We start from the raw sequence: 18,066 nt of genomic DNA on the forward strand, positions 1-18,066 counted from the left end.
CGGCGCTTCTGGACTTCCATTATACAAATAACATCCGACATTATAGGTGAGCAGATGACCCCCTTACCGTTGGGACCGCTTCTCGGCCTTACTAAATATCTACAGCCAGCGTCACGCAAGCTGGCAGCATTCCTCATGGTGCTGGCACGAAGAAGAATTGCTATGTCATGGGGTCGGGGCCCACTCCCCAAGATAGTTGACTGGGAAAAGGATATAACATATTGCCAAGATATGGACACCAAATTTATTCGAACGCTGCCTTTGCATGCGCGCCCTCCCGACATCTGGGGGCCATACATCACTTACCTGATGAACAATGCTGAAGCTTCAGACTCGGACAATCCGAGCCCCCAGAGCGAGAGACCATAGGATGAAGGTACACGAGGGCAACGTGGAAAGCTTTCCATTTCACTCAGACAAAGGATAGAGGCAATCAAAGTTACGGTGGACATGGGGGATGGGGGGCAGAGGGGCGGGGGAACTGTCGTTGGGAATTGCACTAGGCGGCTCCCTGTTGGAGCACTGCTTATTTGATACAGTAAAAAGTTAAAAATAAAGTTTTAAAAAAAAAAAGTATGAGCCTGGCGCCAAAGGCGCCAGGATTGGCCCCAAGAAGGCCTAGGCCAAGGATGCCTGGGTTCAGTGGAGACCCGAGTCAAGACCCTTCCTGGCCCATGGGCTTGCCAGGGGGACTTCTGGATGGGGGTCGTGACAGCACTCCCCACCCAAGACACCTCTCAAGGTGTTCCTCCTGTCCGGTCCGGATTTAGTTGGGAAGTTTCGATGATAGTTTTTGATCAGACGTGGCGCATGAACGTTTTCACAGGGTTCCCAGGATCTATCTTGGGATCCAAATCCTTTCCAATCAATTAGATAGTATAGCTTCCCCCTTGAGTAATTAGAATCCAGTATGCCTTTAACTTCGAATTCTGGTTCTCCGTCAACAAGAATGGGTTTCGGTGGTGTTCTAATCCGTGTACCAGGCTGCATTGGTTTTAAAAGGGACACATGAAATACCGGGTAGATGTGTAGATTGGATGGTAAATCTAATTTGACGGCCGCTGGATTAATAATCGCCTTGATGGTGTAGGGTGCTAAGTACCTGGGTTGAAAGGTTTGGGTTCCTTTGATGGGTATAAAACTGGCAGCCAGCCAAACCTTGTCCCCTACTTGATAGTCTGGGGCCTTTTTCCTGTGTTGGTCGGCAAATTGTTTTTGCTTGTCTTTGGTGCAAATTAGAGGCTCTTTGGCCTTTTTGGAAGCCTGAGTGATGTTGGTGTGAAGGGTTTTTACTGCTGGCATTTCCAAGCTGGTTGGGAGATCCAGTTCTGAGGTACATGGGTGTCTACCATATAGGGTGTAAAAGGGTGTTTGTCCGGTACTAGAATGCAAGGAGTTGTTATATGCATACTCGGCTATCCATAATATGTCCTTCCAGTCTCTTAGTTCATGGTGCAACATGCATCGTAGGTATTGCTCAAGGGTCTGGTTGGTTCTCTCGGTCTGACCGTCCGTTTGGGGGTGATGGCTAGTGGATAGCCAGACGTCAATTTGCACCATTGCACAACACTTTCTCCAAAAGTTAGAGACGAACTGGCTACCTCGATCGGAGATCAGGACCGATGGGAAGCCATGTAGTTTAACAATACCGTCCAGAAATACCTTGGCTAGAGTGGATGCGTCAGAGAGGCCTTTGAGCGGAATAAAGTGCGCCATCTTTGAGAATAGGTGTACAACTACAAGAATGGTGTTGTCATGATGCCTACCCCGGAGCACCAGGCCCAGCACCCCGGAAGCAGGCATCATGCCCTCGGGTAAAAGCCCAGCGGCCCCTTATAGGGGCTCTTTGGATTCAGTCCTGGCGCCTTTGGCGCCAGGCTCATGTTGGACATCAGTCCTGGCGCCATAGGCGCCAGGCTCATAAAGGGAGGTGTTTTGTGCACTTACCTGATGCAGACCATGCTGCACGCTTCAGGCCTCCCTGAGACCTGAAAGGGACTATTTTTTCATAGGGACTATTTTTTCACTCGGGCGTGGCCAGGGAAGGATACATACCTAGTTGGGGAAGGATACATACCTGGGACTTCTTTGGAGGCTATTTAAGCCACGCCCAGACAGCAGCTCATGCTTCGCGTTGTTCTGCTTCCTGCAGCTTAACACTCACCGTGTCTGCTCCTGCTCCTGGACTCCAGCCACGCCCGCCTCGAACCTGGAAGACCTGCAAGGAAGGAAGAGAAGAGAAAGGTGAAAACCAAGGACTATTTCAAACTTCTTACCTGCATCCGGAATCTTCTCGCCAGCATCCCTGAAGAAAGACTTCCATTTAAAAGCATTGCGTTGCTCGCTGCAGCGCCACGCTTCACTCACCGGTCCTCGAGACATCTCCCGGCTCCATCGCGGCTGTCAGCATCGGACGCCACATCTCTGCACCTAGGGGAGAGAGGAAGAAACAAAAGGTGAGCAGAAGGAACACAGAAGGAAAGCCTGATCAACAGCCATAATACTTACCGGCTTTTCTTCCACATTTTGGGTCGGCGCCGCCCCGTTGGCAGGTACCATACCCCGGCCCCTATGGGGAAAGGACAAGAGACATTTCTGGGGAATGATAAGGACATTTAGAGGGATCGCCCTCATCACTACTCACCTCAGCAGTTTAACCTCTCGACGCATCGCCTTCATTCTGCACCTGAAATAAAGGACAGATCACAGGTTAGAAAGACAACATAAAGGGGGCCTCACTTGAACTTTGAACTTTCATACTTCCGGCGCATCGCTCAGGAAAGTCAAGTGGATTTTGCCAGTGCCATTCTGAAAACCAGTGAAGTAACTGGACGAACACGCGCCCCTGTACCAGAAGCAGGATGGAGAGTTCATCCTTCCAAACCATAAGGTGAGCTTAAACCGGGGTTTGGAGGAAGTTAGAGAGGAATGAAGGGGGAAGGGGGAAAAGGGGGAGCTAGCACACTATTCTGCAGACTGTTAATCCCCTTTCTCATCTGCAGAAGGATATTCCTACGGGCCAGGCAAGCACGATTTGGAGGTCCTGTCCAATCGGTGTTCCGGGTCCTGCGCATCACGCTAGAAGAGGCCACAGCAATCCAGACTAGACCAGCACCCCCATGGGAACCAGGTGAGCGTTACAGGTGTTAAACCCTTGACTGGAAGGTAGGTCAGTGATGAAGTCGAGGGAAAGAGTGTGCCATGGTGCAGGGGGAATGTCCAAAGGTTTCAGAAGGCCAGATGGTTTTTGTTTTTGCAACTTGTTTTGTGTGCAGACTCCACAAGACTGAATGTATTGGATGACATCTCTACGCCAGGTAGGCCATCAGAAGTTCTGTTTTACTTTGGCTAAGGTCTTGGTAATTCCAGGGTGCCCTTCGATCAAAGAATCGTGAGTCCTTGGTGGGTATGTACAGATGACCCTTAAAAAAGGGTAAGTGATCTTTGATGGAATATTGTTCCCCCTGCGATTGCCATGCAAGGAGGGTATCTGGATTCATGGTTTGTTGAATTTCTTTTCCCAGTTCAATTTGGGTTAAGGCCGTAGTGAGACCTAAGAGTTTGTCTTCGGGTATGATGGGGACTGGGTCTGGGGCCGTATAAACTATGTCATCAGTGCCAGTACGAGAGAGTGTGTCAGCTTTTCCATTCTTGACCCCTGGTCGAAATGTAATGACATAATCATATTCGGCAAAGAAAAGAGACCACCGCAACTGGCGTGAAGACTGGGCTTTAGCTGTTTTAAGAAATTGCAGATTTCGGTGGTCCGTGATAGCTGTAATTGTGTGTCTGGCCCCCAGAAGGTAGTGTCGCCAAGCTTTAAAGGCGGATTTGATTGCCAAGAGTTCGCTGTCCGTGATGGCATAATTTACTTCTGGAGGTCAGAACTTCTTCGACCAGAAGGCCACTGGATGTAGCTTGCCGGTTTCAGGATCTCTTTGTGAGAGGACAGCTCCCATTGCTATACTTGATGTGTCCGTTTCCACGATGTAAGGAAGATCTGGACGTGGATGTCGCAGGATTGGCGCTGAGGTGAACCTTTTCTTAAGTTCCTGAAAAACTTTTTCTGCTTCTTCGGTCCAGGCAAATTTTTTGTTATTTTTTCGTAGCAATACAGTGATCGGGTGTACAACTTGGGAGAAGTCTGGTATGAACCGGCAATAGAAGTTCGCAAAGCCCAACATACTTTGCACTCCTTTTACTGACGCTGGTGATGGCCACTTCAGAACAGCGTCAACTTTGTGCAGGTCCATCCTGATGCCTCCGGCAGTAAGGATACAGCCTAGAAACTCTACTTCGGTTACGTGAAAGAAACACTTTTCAAGCTTTGCATATAAACGATGCTCACGGAGCTTGGCGAGGACTGAACGGACGTGCTTGATATGATCCTGTTTTGAGGTTGAGTACACTAGGATATCATCTATGTACACTAGGGCGCAGACATCAATTAACTCTCTCAAGACGTCATTCATGAAATATTGGAATGCTGCCGTAGCGTTGCATAACCCAAACGGCCTGACTTGATATTCGAATAAACCATATTTGGTACGGAAAGCAATTTTTCATTCGTCTCCGCTTCTGACCCGGACCAGGTGGTACGCTCCCCGAAGATCCAATTTGGTGTAAATCTGAGCATCTTTGACCTGGTCCAGCATTTCCGGGATAAGTGGCAAGGGATAAGTGTTCTTTACAGTGATCTGGTTTAATGCACGGTAGTCAATAGGTCCTTAAGACCCCTTCTTTTTTCAGCACGAAGAACAAAGGACTGGCTGCAGGGGACTTCGATGGACGGATGAATCCGTTTGCAAGGTATTGGTCTAAGTAAGACTTCAAATGAAGATTTTCAGGTTCCGTAAGAGCATAGATTCTACCACAAGGGACTTGAGCACCAGGAACAAGGTCGATTTGACAGTCATAAGGCCTGTGCGGCGGCAGGGTGTTTGCTTGGTCCTTCTGGAATACATCCTGGAAATCGAGGTATTCCTCCGGTAAGGTATTACTTACACCCAGGGTAGATGTTGTTGCTCTGGGAGTTGTAGAAATACTGAAAGCTGGTTTCTGTTCTTGATAATAACAGGCTGGAGAGCAGTCACTGGGGAAGGTTAATTTCCTGGCCCACCAGTCGATCAAAGGGTAGTGAGCGACTAACCATGGCAACCCTAGTATAAGCCGGAATTGAGGTGCCTTGATGAGATCGAACGAAATGAGTTCCCGATGCCCGTCCTGGCACAGTAAGGTTATCTCGGCTGTGCATTGGATTATGGGTCCGGAAGCGATTTCTGTCCCATCTACCATAGTCACCTTGTCTGTAGTCGGCTTAGAACATAAGGGAAGCCCCATCTCTGCAGCCAGGTCTTGATCTATATAATTCCCGACTGCCCCGCTGTCGATATATGCCTCAACGGCATGCATTCTTGACGACCGTTGGTTATTGATTAAGATCACTGGTATTGCGAAGTGTGAGGTCGGCGGCTCTTTCCTCTCACTCGACAAACTGACCTCTACGTTTGCCGAGCTGGGTAGTTTTCCGATTTAGATTCCTTCTCTTCATCTTTTTCCGTGGCCCCGACGATCTTCCTTGGAGGTTTCACCGGGCAGTCCTTCATGAAATGCCCAGGTTTTCCGCAATACAGACATAACTGTTGTTGCCTTATTTTATCTCACTCTTGTTTTGTTAATGGAGGTCGCACCCCCCCCCCAATTTGCATGGGCTCCACAGTGCTTTCTTGTGCTCGAGTTACATTGTCTCTAGAACGAACATACACAGCCCGAGGATCCATTTTGGAACGATCTGCTTTTCGGTCTTGCAACCGGTGGTCTAGTTGTACGACCAGATTTATGAACTCAGAACAGTCTCGGGGAGGATCAACTACTTGAGCTAGAACGTCTTTTAATTCGTATCGTAAGCCCCGATGAAACAACGTGGTTCTTTTGTTTTCAGGCCACCTAGCTTCAGCAACCAATCTGTTGAAAGTAGCAATGTACGTTAACAAGTCCTGATTCCCCTGTTGGAGGGAAAGGAGTTCATTGTCCACTGCTTGCTCTCGGGTATGGCGAGCAAAAAGTTTCTCCATTTCCCTCTGAAATCCCCCAAAGACATGTGATAAAGGATCATCATGGGTCACCAATGGTACAGACCAATCTGCTGCGCTACCTCTCAGGTATGATAAAACAAAGGCTACCCGAGTTTGGTCGTTTGGGAATGCTTCTGGCCTGCAAAGAAAGTGAAGGCGACACTGATTCATGAAAGCTGCGTATTTCTGTGGATCACCTGTAAATCGCTCCTGCGGTGCCAAAGGAACTGTTCCTTGTAGCATGATTTGTACCGGAGTAGAGGAAGTGGATGGCAGGGTAGGATTCAGCATCGTTGGGTTGCTTCCAGGCAGAGGTGTCTGTCCTGCTTGTGATTGCAAGTATTGTCTGCTAATGTCTTCAGTGCGCTCCTTAGTCACTATTAAATCTCTTCGGAGAACGTTAGTTTCCTGTAGAGCAGAGTGAACCTTGGCGTGCAGTTCTCCTATTAATTGGGCCAATTGGTCTAATTCCGAGGTCTCCATGGCGCCCAGGTGGATTGGTTTGGCAGGCTTTGCGTTCTGTTGCGCTCACCTGGTTCCACGGGGACGCCACCCAGCAGTTGGGAGTCAGCTATCCTTCTCTGCGGTTCCCAGGTGTGGCCAGCGGGAGGGTTCTGCCTGGAAACAGCCTCCAACCACCCCATATACCCGCGGCCTCTCTGGACCTCTCCTCACCTTGTTTTTAATGCAGGTGTGTTCTCCGTCCTGCCTTCTTGGCAGGGGCGCGTTGTGCTTGGTGGGCGATTGCGATCAAGTTACTTCACTGATGCCGGCCCGCTTTGAGTCTTTCAGGTAGGTCTTATTGCTGTGGTATATTGTTGTCCTTGCATGCCTTTTTGGTTTAACTAATGTCTTTTCTCTTCCTTAGGTGCGCGGAAGTCCAATATGTGGCATAAACTGAATTGGGTCTCGCCGGTAAGTAATGGCGTTTTTAGAGCGCCTTGATGCGGTGAGTAGACGCTAAGCGCAGCGCTATGATGCCTTGCCTTTTGCTAACCTGTTGTCTTGTCTTCCCCACAGGTCGCGGTGCTCACCCGGTGCATGGAATTGCTGAGGCGATGCTGGTCGAGGAGCGGCTTGCGAGGTAAGCTTTTCGGCACCGTTCGTTAAATTGTAAAAATGTCCAATACCTTGTTTTTTCCTTTTTTGCAGATCCGTCGGTTCGGGAGGAGCGCTGGTTCCAGGATGCTGATCGCAAGAGCCGTGGACAGCTAACGATGAAATTACAGTTAAGCTGCTGCTGCTAACGATGTCCTTTTCCTCCTTAACAGATGCTGTTCTTCGGAGATTTGCGGGTGCAGCTGAACACGGTGAGCGTCACGTTGCAGAATTGCAAAGTAACGCGAAGCGTGTTATCCCAGTCGGGTGTGGTTAAAATAGCTTCAAAAAAGTAGTCCAGGTAAAATAGTTCCTATGGTACCACACCCAAAAATACTATACCGCATAGCTTGGTTCCAAGGAGCCAAGCTATGTGGATGCCTCCATGTTGATTGGCACTGAAATAAAGTAGTTCCCAATACAAGTCCTTTATCAAGTATGAGCCTGGCGCCAAAGGTGCCAGGATTGGCCCCAAGAAGGCCTAGGCCAAGGATGCCTGGGTTTAGTGGAGACCCGAGTCAAGACCCTTCCTGGCCCATGGGCTTGCCAGGGGGTCTTCTGGATGGGGGTCGTGACAGCGATGCAGAAGCTTGAGAAGGGAAAGTCTAGCTTTGATCAGGCCTGGGGAGAGCCAAAGATTAGAAACTCTGTCTTTGAGCTGTTCAAACATAGCCAATTAGTAGTTATCCACATTTTAAATCACATTGTAAACCTTCTGTACTTTATCTAGATCAAGCAATTACCTGTTAGTTCTATGAGGAGCTGAGTGTCGACGATGTAGTTCGGAAACGCAATCCCATAATCTTCCAATCATTTGCATAAAGAGCAAATGTATATGTTGAACAAGGAGGGAGACAAGGAAGTGCCCTCTGGTACACCACATGTGATCCTGGACTACAGGGATGATGCTTTATCCATGACCACAAGAGACACACAGTCACATAGAAAGGATCTAAACCATGTGATAGTATTACTAGAGCATGCAGCATTGACCTGTAAGGCTGATAGGAATCTATTATGATCTACCAGGTCAAAAGCTGAAGATAGATCTAGAGGCACCTGAAGACAGGATTTGCCTCCATCCACCATACCCAGCATTTGTGATTGCAGATCGACCAATTAACTTTCCATGCCATGATTGGCACGAAATCTGGATTGCCTGGAATGGAGAATATCGGATGCTTCAAGGTATTTTAGAAATTGACCGGTGACCACTGTGTCTATGATTTTTAACAAGAAGGGAACGTTGGAGATGGATCTAAGGTTCCCATTATTAGACAGGTCTGCTCCAAACTTCTTTTTCATTGGTGTGACTACCACTTGTTTGATAGAGTCTGGTACTATGCTGTGGGTGAAAGAGGCATTAACAAAATGCATAAACAAAGATACTAGGATTATCGAAAACCAATTTTGGAGAGATAATATCATTAGGGCATGATATAGGACGCATCTTATTTAGTACCACCTCCATTTCCTCAACAGAAATAGGTTTGAAGTTGAACATACCAACTGTTTCAGGAAGAGATTCTGGAACTGGGACCGAGATGGGATGTACGACCTTAGGGGGGCCGTTATCAGCAATTTTTACTCTTGCCATATTGATTTTATCAAGAAATACCTCTTGAATACTCTGGCACTAACTGTCCGTACGCCAGACCAGATTAGGTAACAAGTGGGTTTTTCCAGATATTTGAAAATAGAGAACAGTTTCTTAGTACAATTAGCAGCCTTCTCAATTTCATTATTAAATAAATCGTTCCTAGCATCCACAATGTGTTGTCTGTATGCTTTTACCAGGAGTTTCCAGGCCTGCAAGTTGCTTCTGAGTTATCTTTACACCATACTCTTTCGGCGCGTCTCTTTTTTTGTTTTAAACTAACTAGCATAGGAGTAAACCAAGATTTAGGTATGGAGTCATGTTTAATCACAGTTGATTACTGCTCTTACAATAGTTTCACAGTTTTTAGGGGATACATAAATCCTTACTAGCCTCAGCAACCGCAGGTGATATTGAAACTTTTTAACAACACTGTCTACCTGAGTGTCGGCTCCCAAGGATGCCTCGAAGAAGACACCAAGATTTTTCACCTTTTCTTGCACCTTAATCTCATGTTCCTCGATGAAGAAGCTTGAGAAGGGAAAGTCTAGCTTTGATCAGGCCTGGGGAGAGCCAAAGATTAGAAACTCTGTCTTTGAGCTGTTCAAACATACCCAATTAGTAGTCATCCACATTTTAAATCACATTGTAAACCTTCTGTACTTTATCTAGATCAAGCAATTACCTGTTAGTTCTATGAGGAGCTGAGTGTCATCTCCATAGTTCAGAAACGCAATCCCATAATCTTCCAATCATTTGCATAAAGAGAAAATGTATATGTTGAACAAGGAGGGAGACAAGCAAGTGCCCTCTGGTACACCACATGTGATCCTGGACTACAGCGATGATGCTTTATCCATGACCACAAGAGACTCACAGTCACATAGAAAGGATCTAAACCATGTGATAGTATTACTAGAGCATGCAGCATTGACCTGTAAAGCTGATAGGAGTCTATTATGATCTACCAGGTCAAAAGCTGAGGATAGGTCTAGAAGCACCAGAAGACAGGATTTGCCTCCATCCAGCATAAACAGCATTTGTGATTGCAGATTAACCAATTAACTCTCCATGCCATAATTGGCACGAAATCCGGATTGCCTGGAATGGAGAATATCGGATGCTTCAAGGTATTTTGGAAATTGACCGGTGGCCACTGTGTCTATGATTTTTAACAAGAAGGGAATGTTGGTGATGGGTCTAAGGTTCCCAATATTAGACAGATCTGCACCAATCTTCTTTATCAGTGTTGTGACTACCACTTGTTTGATAGAGTCTGGTACTATGCTGTGGGTGAAAGAGGCTTAACTAAATGAGTAAACAAAGATACTAGGATTATCGAAAACCAACTTTGGAGAGATAATATCATTAGGGCATGATGTAGGATGCATCTTATTTAGTACCACCTCCATTTCCTCAACAGACATAGGTTTGAAGTTGAACATACCACCTGTTTCAGGAAGAGATTCTGGAACTGGGACCGAGAGGGGATGTACGACATCAGTGGGGCCGTTATCAGTGATTTTTACCCTTGCCACATTGAATTTATTAAGAAATGCCTCTTGAATACTCTGGCACTCACTGTCTGTACGACAGAGCAGAATAGGTTACTAGCGGGTTTTTCCAGATATTTCAAAATATAGGACAGTTTCTAAGTACAATTAGCAGCCTTCTCAATTTCATTATTAAATAGATCTTTCCTAGCATCCACAATGTGTTGTCTGTATGCTTTTACCAGGAGTTTCCAGGCCTGCAAGTTGCTTCTGAGTTATCTTTACACCATACTCTTTCAGCGCGTCTCTTTTTTTGTTTTAAACTAACTAGCATAGCAGTAAACCGAGATTTAGGTATGGAGTCATTTTTAATCACAGTTGATTTCCAAGGTGCTACTTGATCCAGAAAATAACTCAGGCGGTCATTGTACAATGAATCTAGTCTGATGGTTGAGTCTGAATCAACAGTGTCCGCCATAATACTGTCAAAACAGCAATGGAGGTCACCCAATTTTATTTTCTTCAGATTACGAATAGTGACATTTTTAGATACTTTAACCATTGGGGCAGGTTTCCCAGAAATGGTCTGACCATACACAGGGAGTAATATACCAGGAGTCCAGGTATAGATTTCTTGACACAACCCAATCCAGAGTGTTGCCCAAAATGTGAGTGGGGCGTTGTTATGTATTGTCATGCCATTGTATTCAAACCGATATTCCAAGGTTAGAGCTTCAGAGTCCTCCAAATTATTCCACCATCTATTAAAATCACCTAAGACCAACCTAGACCTATTAGGCTTATCTAGAGAGGTTAGGGTATTCATAATTGTTTCAGTAAAATCAGGTGTGTCCTTAGGAGGATGATACAAATAAATCAGCATATCACAATCTTTACAGTCAATTGGGTAAGAAAAGCAATACAAATCTTTGCAAGCAATAAAAGCAACCCCTACACCATTACCTATAGGACGATTTTTACCATAAAATGTGTAGCCGATAGGAGTTACAAGATCAATAATTGAAATCTGTCAGGCAGAACCTAGGAGTGGAGGGGAGGGCAGTTAGTAAGGGTGACATTAGCAGAGTCAGTAAAGATGCTGTTACTGGGTAAGGAATACTCAGGCAGTGGTTTCTCTACCATTGTAACATCAACGGGGGGAACATCAGAGGCTATGCCAAAATTCAGAAGCAGTACAGCGACAATATGCTTCCTGACGATAGACTTGCAGGCGAATTTCTAAGCCAGCAGCAGGGTTTGAGACACTGAGAACCCAGACAACTTGGGGCAGCACAGCAAAACAAGAATACAAACAGGACACAAGCCGGTACCAACCAGGTTGCTCCTAGCGCGCTGGCGCTTACGTGCCTGAGGACTCAAAAAAGGCAGCGAGAACTACAGAAACAAGGGGGAATGTAGTTTCTTGGAGTTCTCGGCCTTATTCACAGAAGAGCGGCTTATTTAGGGAAAATACGTTTTAGAAGTTGTTTTTTAGGGAACACAATTTCTGCTATACACAATAAGAGCAAGGAGGTTAATATTATAGAAAGCAAACGCTATTTTATAAAAAGAAAGATCAGCACAATTTAAATATGTTCACATCATTTAAAAACTAAGCAAGGAAGCAACTAAAAGTAGGCAGCAGGGTATCAAGACTATGGCCTGATTGAGATGACAAAGTCAGTGATGCAATATATCAACAATTAAGTTTGAGGAATGACAAATGTGGAATTTCTCTGAGACTTCTATGATTGCACTGAAATATACGCATCAAACATTGTCATAGTGAGCAAAGAATGCTTTCCTAGTTAAAGTGCATGTCCCTGTATCAGATATCCCAATTTATTTATCTATTTTCATGGTCTCCACTTCACCCCTTACAACTGGTCCATACCTCCAGTTTTTGAAAAAATCCAATCAAAGTTTCCAAATAAAACTGCATTAAGAATGTTTCACAAATGAAACCATAATTGCACTTGCGCAAGTCACATCCTTGAAAGACATGGAACAGCATTGTCTTTTTGTGAGGCAACATATCTGCAGGCCAGCACACCCACACTGCATTATTTTAAGCCCCATGCCACAAAACCTGGTTAAATATTTTAAGTGTGCAAAATATTCATCACAGACTGATGATGACCCAATTGGACAGCCTTAGAGGATTGCTGTGTATGAAAGATGCAGGGTTTTGTGAAGTCTCAATTTCGGCAGGGAAGGTACTTTGGGATTTGAGTTTTTTGTCAAAGATCACACATGATGATGACGAGGTGTATCTGAGATTCTTTGGCACAAATTGCTTGAATTGTTGATAATTTTATAAGGGAACAAGTGTCAGGGAGTTACATCGGACGTAAGATGTTATGTAAGATGTATATATTGCAGCGGCTGGAATATTGTTTTTGAATATTTCGAAGAGGCGACTGGCGATGTGTAAAATCCGGCTTCTTTCAAATTCTAATGACTGCAACAGTTCATGTTTTAGCAAGTGCCTACTGAGTCTATTGAACAAATTTTGTATTTTCAATTAGGCATTACATTTTATATTTTGTAGTTTTGTGATCGCACAAAGGTACAATGTACTGAAAAGCTTTTGGCCCTCATTACGACCCTTGCGGAAATCGACTGACCGGACCGCAACAGCGTAAATAGCGTTTCCGCCATTGCACGAAGGAGCAAAGTGCGGCCAATCACGACCCATCGGGCACGAGCATTACGCCATGGCGGAACCCGAAAGGCTGCGATGGCGGAAATGACCCCAAAACGGCCCTTACCGCCGCCGTACGCTGCACCAGGTGCAATACCGCCACCCATCTTAGCGGTCACCGTAATGAGCGGTCACCGTAACGAGCGTGCACCGCAAATTACGGCCACCGTAAATATACGGAAACGGAAGTAAAAGCATGTGGCCGGAACGGGAAACAGCACGCCGCACAACTATAAAATCCGAATCCCAACACAACCATAAAAAATCCGACCCTGACACATCCCAACCCGTTAGCAACCCCAGTTAAAAAAATAAATATGGGAAAGGTAGCCAAGAAAGCGTGTGACCGCAAGCGGCAGGTACACTTCTCCCGAGAGGAACTGACCGTGCTCACCGAGACCCTACAGGAAAATTCCGCCGTCGTCTTCTCCAGTCAAATGACCAGGACGGCCCTTGCCAACAAGAAGGCCATATGGGCCCTGGTGGCACAGCGCGTAAGTGCGGTGGGGACAACACCCCGCACGCCACAGCAATGTCGCAAGCGGTGGGACGACCTGCGGATCCGCGTACGCAGCATACTTTCTGCGAACAGGAACATCGCCACAGCTACCGGGGGGGGTTCAGAGTCGCCCATCAAGTTGACCCCCTGGGAGGAAATCTGCGCCTCCACCATAGGAATGGAGAGCATAGAGGGAGTCGGAGGGATGGAGAAAGGAGTGCCGACATCCGGAGAATCAGGTAGGTTGGCCAAGAGAAACAATGCGAAATCCACAAACCACGAACATGTGCAGTACCATGTGACCCCATAGTGCAATACATACTTAGCCCTGACAGCGCCCTCTAAAAGTCAGAATGAACAAACAAATCAATCAAGAAGCCATAAACAACCCCTACATGTGCAGCATGCACCCCCTAACTGCAGGCAGCCAAATGAATGCATCCTCAATCCACACGGAAATGAGACCACCTCCAAGGCCCAGTCCCAAACCAGCCTCATGTACCACCCCAATGCATTTGATACGTTGCCATTCCAAATCCGACAGACCCATAACTAACGCTCGCCCCTCTTTACTCCACCACAGGGTCCGATACCAACGACGAGCTGCAGGACACCCCTACCAGCACGCCTGCAAAGAGGGCCAGGACCAACGTCCCAAGAGCCTCCACCTCAGGTGCAAGGATCAAGACACGGCAGCAGCAGGAATCAAGTGGCAGCACACTGGAGGGGACTGCAACAGGCACCCCAGCAGCCAGCAAGTCCACAACCCCAGCACCACAGGTCCCCCCAAAGAACGTATCTGATGGCACCGCCTCTGGTGGTAGCAGCACCATAGGGGACACAGCTGTCATGCCAGCATGCTCCGACACGGAAAACAGTGCTGGCGACGTAGGTACCATCCATGACCTTTCCCAATCCCCCTGCATGTCCCATCCCCTACACCATGACGAAACCACGCAGGGGCACCCTGAAGACGACGACTGGCCAACCCCCACAAGTCCTGTGCCAAGGCAACATGTGTTGAGCAGCCCCCCTGTCACACCACCGCAAATGTCCATGGCCCAGCAGAGGCAACAGTCCCTCGACCTGCTGATCGAGCAACAGCAGGAAGCGTCCACGCTACTCAAGGACCATGCAAATGAATGCGGGGGTTCCAGGGCAGCCATGGAAACATCCACCGAGACACTCAGGGCACAAATAGAGAAAAGTAGTGAGAGCCTCAGGGGAGAAATGGAGAGAAGCACCGAGAGCCTGAGAGCACAAATGGAGAAAAGCACCGAGAGCCTGAGGGGGGAACTGCATGCGACGTCCAAAGACGTTTGTGCTGAACTTGCTGCTGTGCGCCGTGTGCTCTCGGAGCTCTCACAAACCCTCAGAGACATGCATGGACGCGAGCAGGCAGAGACCTCATCCGTGGCAAGTTCCGTCCAGGGCAGCCCCCAACGCAGATCTGGCAGGAACCTGCGCTCCACGGGCAGGGGTGCCCCTGATACCCGTAGAGGGGGCTTGCAATAGCGTCTACCCACGGACAGCATGCATATTTGGACACTGGTGTTGGGGGGGGAGGTAGTAGGGTGGAGGGGGTGTGTTGGGCTTCACTGGGTGGCGGGCCCATAGGGTGTATAAATCAAATCACATCAACAATACAGCACCTCATTATCATCCAATGACATGTGTGGACATTGATATTTGCGTACGAGGCCTTCATAGGCGTACAGTCCACAATGTGCCTGTACTACACACACACAGTGCCACAGGTCCCCTTTCCGTGTAATAGGCACCATGCGTGGTTGCTAGAAGCATGCATCTATGATGCTCTGTCGGATTGCACGTGCATCCTGTGCCTCATGGACTCCTTGAGGTGCCTCCACATCCCCACCCTCATCATCATCATCATCTTCAGGTGCATGCAGTACAGCGTCAGGGGGCATGGGCACATTCCTACGTATGCACATGTTGTGCAGCATGACACATGCCATGACCATCTTAGAAACCTTCTCATGGCTGTATATGAGTGCCCCGCCAGACCTGCTGAGGCTGCGGAAACGGGCCTTCAGTAGGCCGAATGCCTGTTCAATGACCACACGGGTACGTGAGTGGGCATGGTTGTAGTCCTCCTCATGCTCGTTCTGTGGGTTCCGGATTGGTGTAAGGAGCCATCTCTTCAGTGGATACCCGGCATCACCTGTATGAGACGAATAAAGGGTGTCAGTGGAATGATAGTGCTAAGTAGCCCCACCCCCCCCCCCTGCAAGGACATTGACGCATCAAATGGGCCACGATGTCATGCATGAAATGAGACTCACCGAGTAGCCAGGATCTGTGCCCTGCGTGTCGCTCCATGTAGCGTGGTATTCTTGTGTTCCTCAGGACCATTGAATCATGGGTAGATCCTGGAAATCTGGCACAACAATGCGTAAAGATCTTGTTGGAGTCACACACCATTTGCACATTGATTGAATGAAATTGTTTCCGGTTGCGGTACTGGACCTCCATGGCATGTGGGACAACCAATTCAACATGGGTGCAGTCGATGGCACCAATGCAACCCGGGATGCCGCCAAGTGCATGGAATCCCACTTTAGCGTTGGTAATCTCCTGGTACGTGCGTGGTAGTGTGATGTGGTCGTCGGCGTGCTTCAGGAGGGCATCGTGCACTTGGAAGAGTGTCCGTGAGAACAGTGGCTGTGAAATGCAATGCAACTGTCCCACTGTGTGCTGGTAGGTGCCTGTGGCCAGGAAGTGGAGTGCAGACACCACCTTCAGTAGGGGTGGGATGGCGGTTGGGCTATCTATCATGCTCACGAGGTCAGCATGTGTCATGTCCACAATGGCGATTATGGTGTCCCGGTCCAAACGGTAGAGGGTGTGGATCTGCTCAGCAGTGAGGTTGAACGGATCGGCTCGGAGGCGTGGGATTGCGGGCCGCCTGCGTGGTGGTGGTGGCAGTGCTTGTGGGCCTTGCTGACCCTGCCTTGCCCTCCTCCTCCTCCTTCTCCTCCGTCTCCCCTGTGCGCCCGGTTGTTGTACCTGTTGTTGTTCGTCGTCTTCTTGTAGTTGTAGCACTTGCAGTGCTATCTGGTACCCCAGGCCCAACATCGCTAGTCCTGCCGGTAGCATTTTGGAGTGGGAGTGGTTGTGGGAGGGGTTTGGGTCTGCAATATATGTGCTGTCGGCCTGTATGGCCTCCACCTGTGCTGATTGAATGAATCTGTGGCAGATGCAATCCCTTCTGGTCGAGCACGGCCCGCACGTAAGGCTGCATTTGGCCGCATGGCATCTTGGGATTGGAATCATGTATCAAATCCCGATGGCAGTGTGATGTACTTTGACTGATTTTCATGCTATGCTCCCATTGTTACACATGCTATGATTGCAGCCGCTTACATACCTGTGAAGAGTCAGTGGTATGTAGGGCTCGATCGATGGCCGACCCTCATGCAGCACAGTAACGTACTTCACCGACGGGCGTGGCGTCCCATTTGTGATTGCAGCCAGTTAGCATCATGACACACAGCCGCACTACATTGATGTAATTGTGAATGCAAGCGTTCACAGAAGCCTTTTCGACGTAATGTTGCAAGTGAGGAATTCGAAGGCCAGCATTTTTGGTTTTGAAGTAGCGGCGAGGATACGCCCACAGGTCTGGCTGGAAATGTAACGTTCTATTGTAGAATGTCCTTGGGACATGGCCCATAACGAGCAGGCAATGAATGATATGAATTGAATGGGATGCGCAATAGCGTAGTGGACGATAAGGCAGGACGTTCCCAAATCCATCTTGCTTCACAACACTACAGATCCGGCCGGGGGCACAGTGGTTTTTGCGGACTGCATTACGCACAGACGCGATGGAAGTTTCACATATTATGTGAGTGAATATTCATGCGTTTTCATTGCGGGATGAGGGAATGATGTGTGGATGCATGGACTGATGAATCCGTTTAGGGTCTGCCATGTACATGGGTTTCTTGGTTCACTCCCCTTCCCCTGCGTTATGTGATGCAAGGCTGCCATAGTGGGACATACGTCTCTCTGCCCTTGTCGGATCCTCCCTGTCTCGACGCGCCTTCATACACGTGTGTCTAGGCACGTTACTAATCCCATGTCATGGGTTCTATCTTGACGGACGCATGCACAGTAACCGACGTTGCCAATGGTGTATTTAGCTCGATTGGTTTCGTTGTGATTCGATACTGGATTAGGGGTGTGTATATTCCTTTGGAGTGGGCTAGCATGCATATGGGTGTGGATTTGGTGTGTTGAATGAAGATTGTAATGCATCATGAGTCCCGTAATGCAATCGGTTGATTTGTGTTTCTTTTGGGTGACAGGTATCTCCTGCCCTATTGCAGATGCCATCTCTACGCCACTCCTCCAGATGGTTTTTACTCTCGACTCCTGCAGCTTCGGGTGAATCAGTGGAGCACCATTTCGATCATATGGGACGATCGCCAATGGGCCACATGCCCTTACGCTGTACTGGTGGCTAGGTGCAACATTTCGGCCTTTCAGCTGGACTAGTGCCTGCCTCATGGGACGGACCTGCGGTTCTTGCCGCTTCCATGTTGCCTTTTGGAACGTTGATGTAAGCCCTGTGT

This window comes from Ambystoma mexicanum, chromosome 10, assembly GCF_040938575.1.
Source record: "Ambystoma mexicanum isolate Mex_15411 chromosome 10, UKY_AmexF1_1, whole genome shotgun sequence".
Lineage (NCBI taxonomy): Eukaryota > Metazoa > Chordata > Amphibia > Caudata > Ambystomatidae > Ambystoma > Ambystoma mexicanum.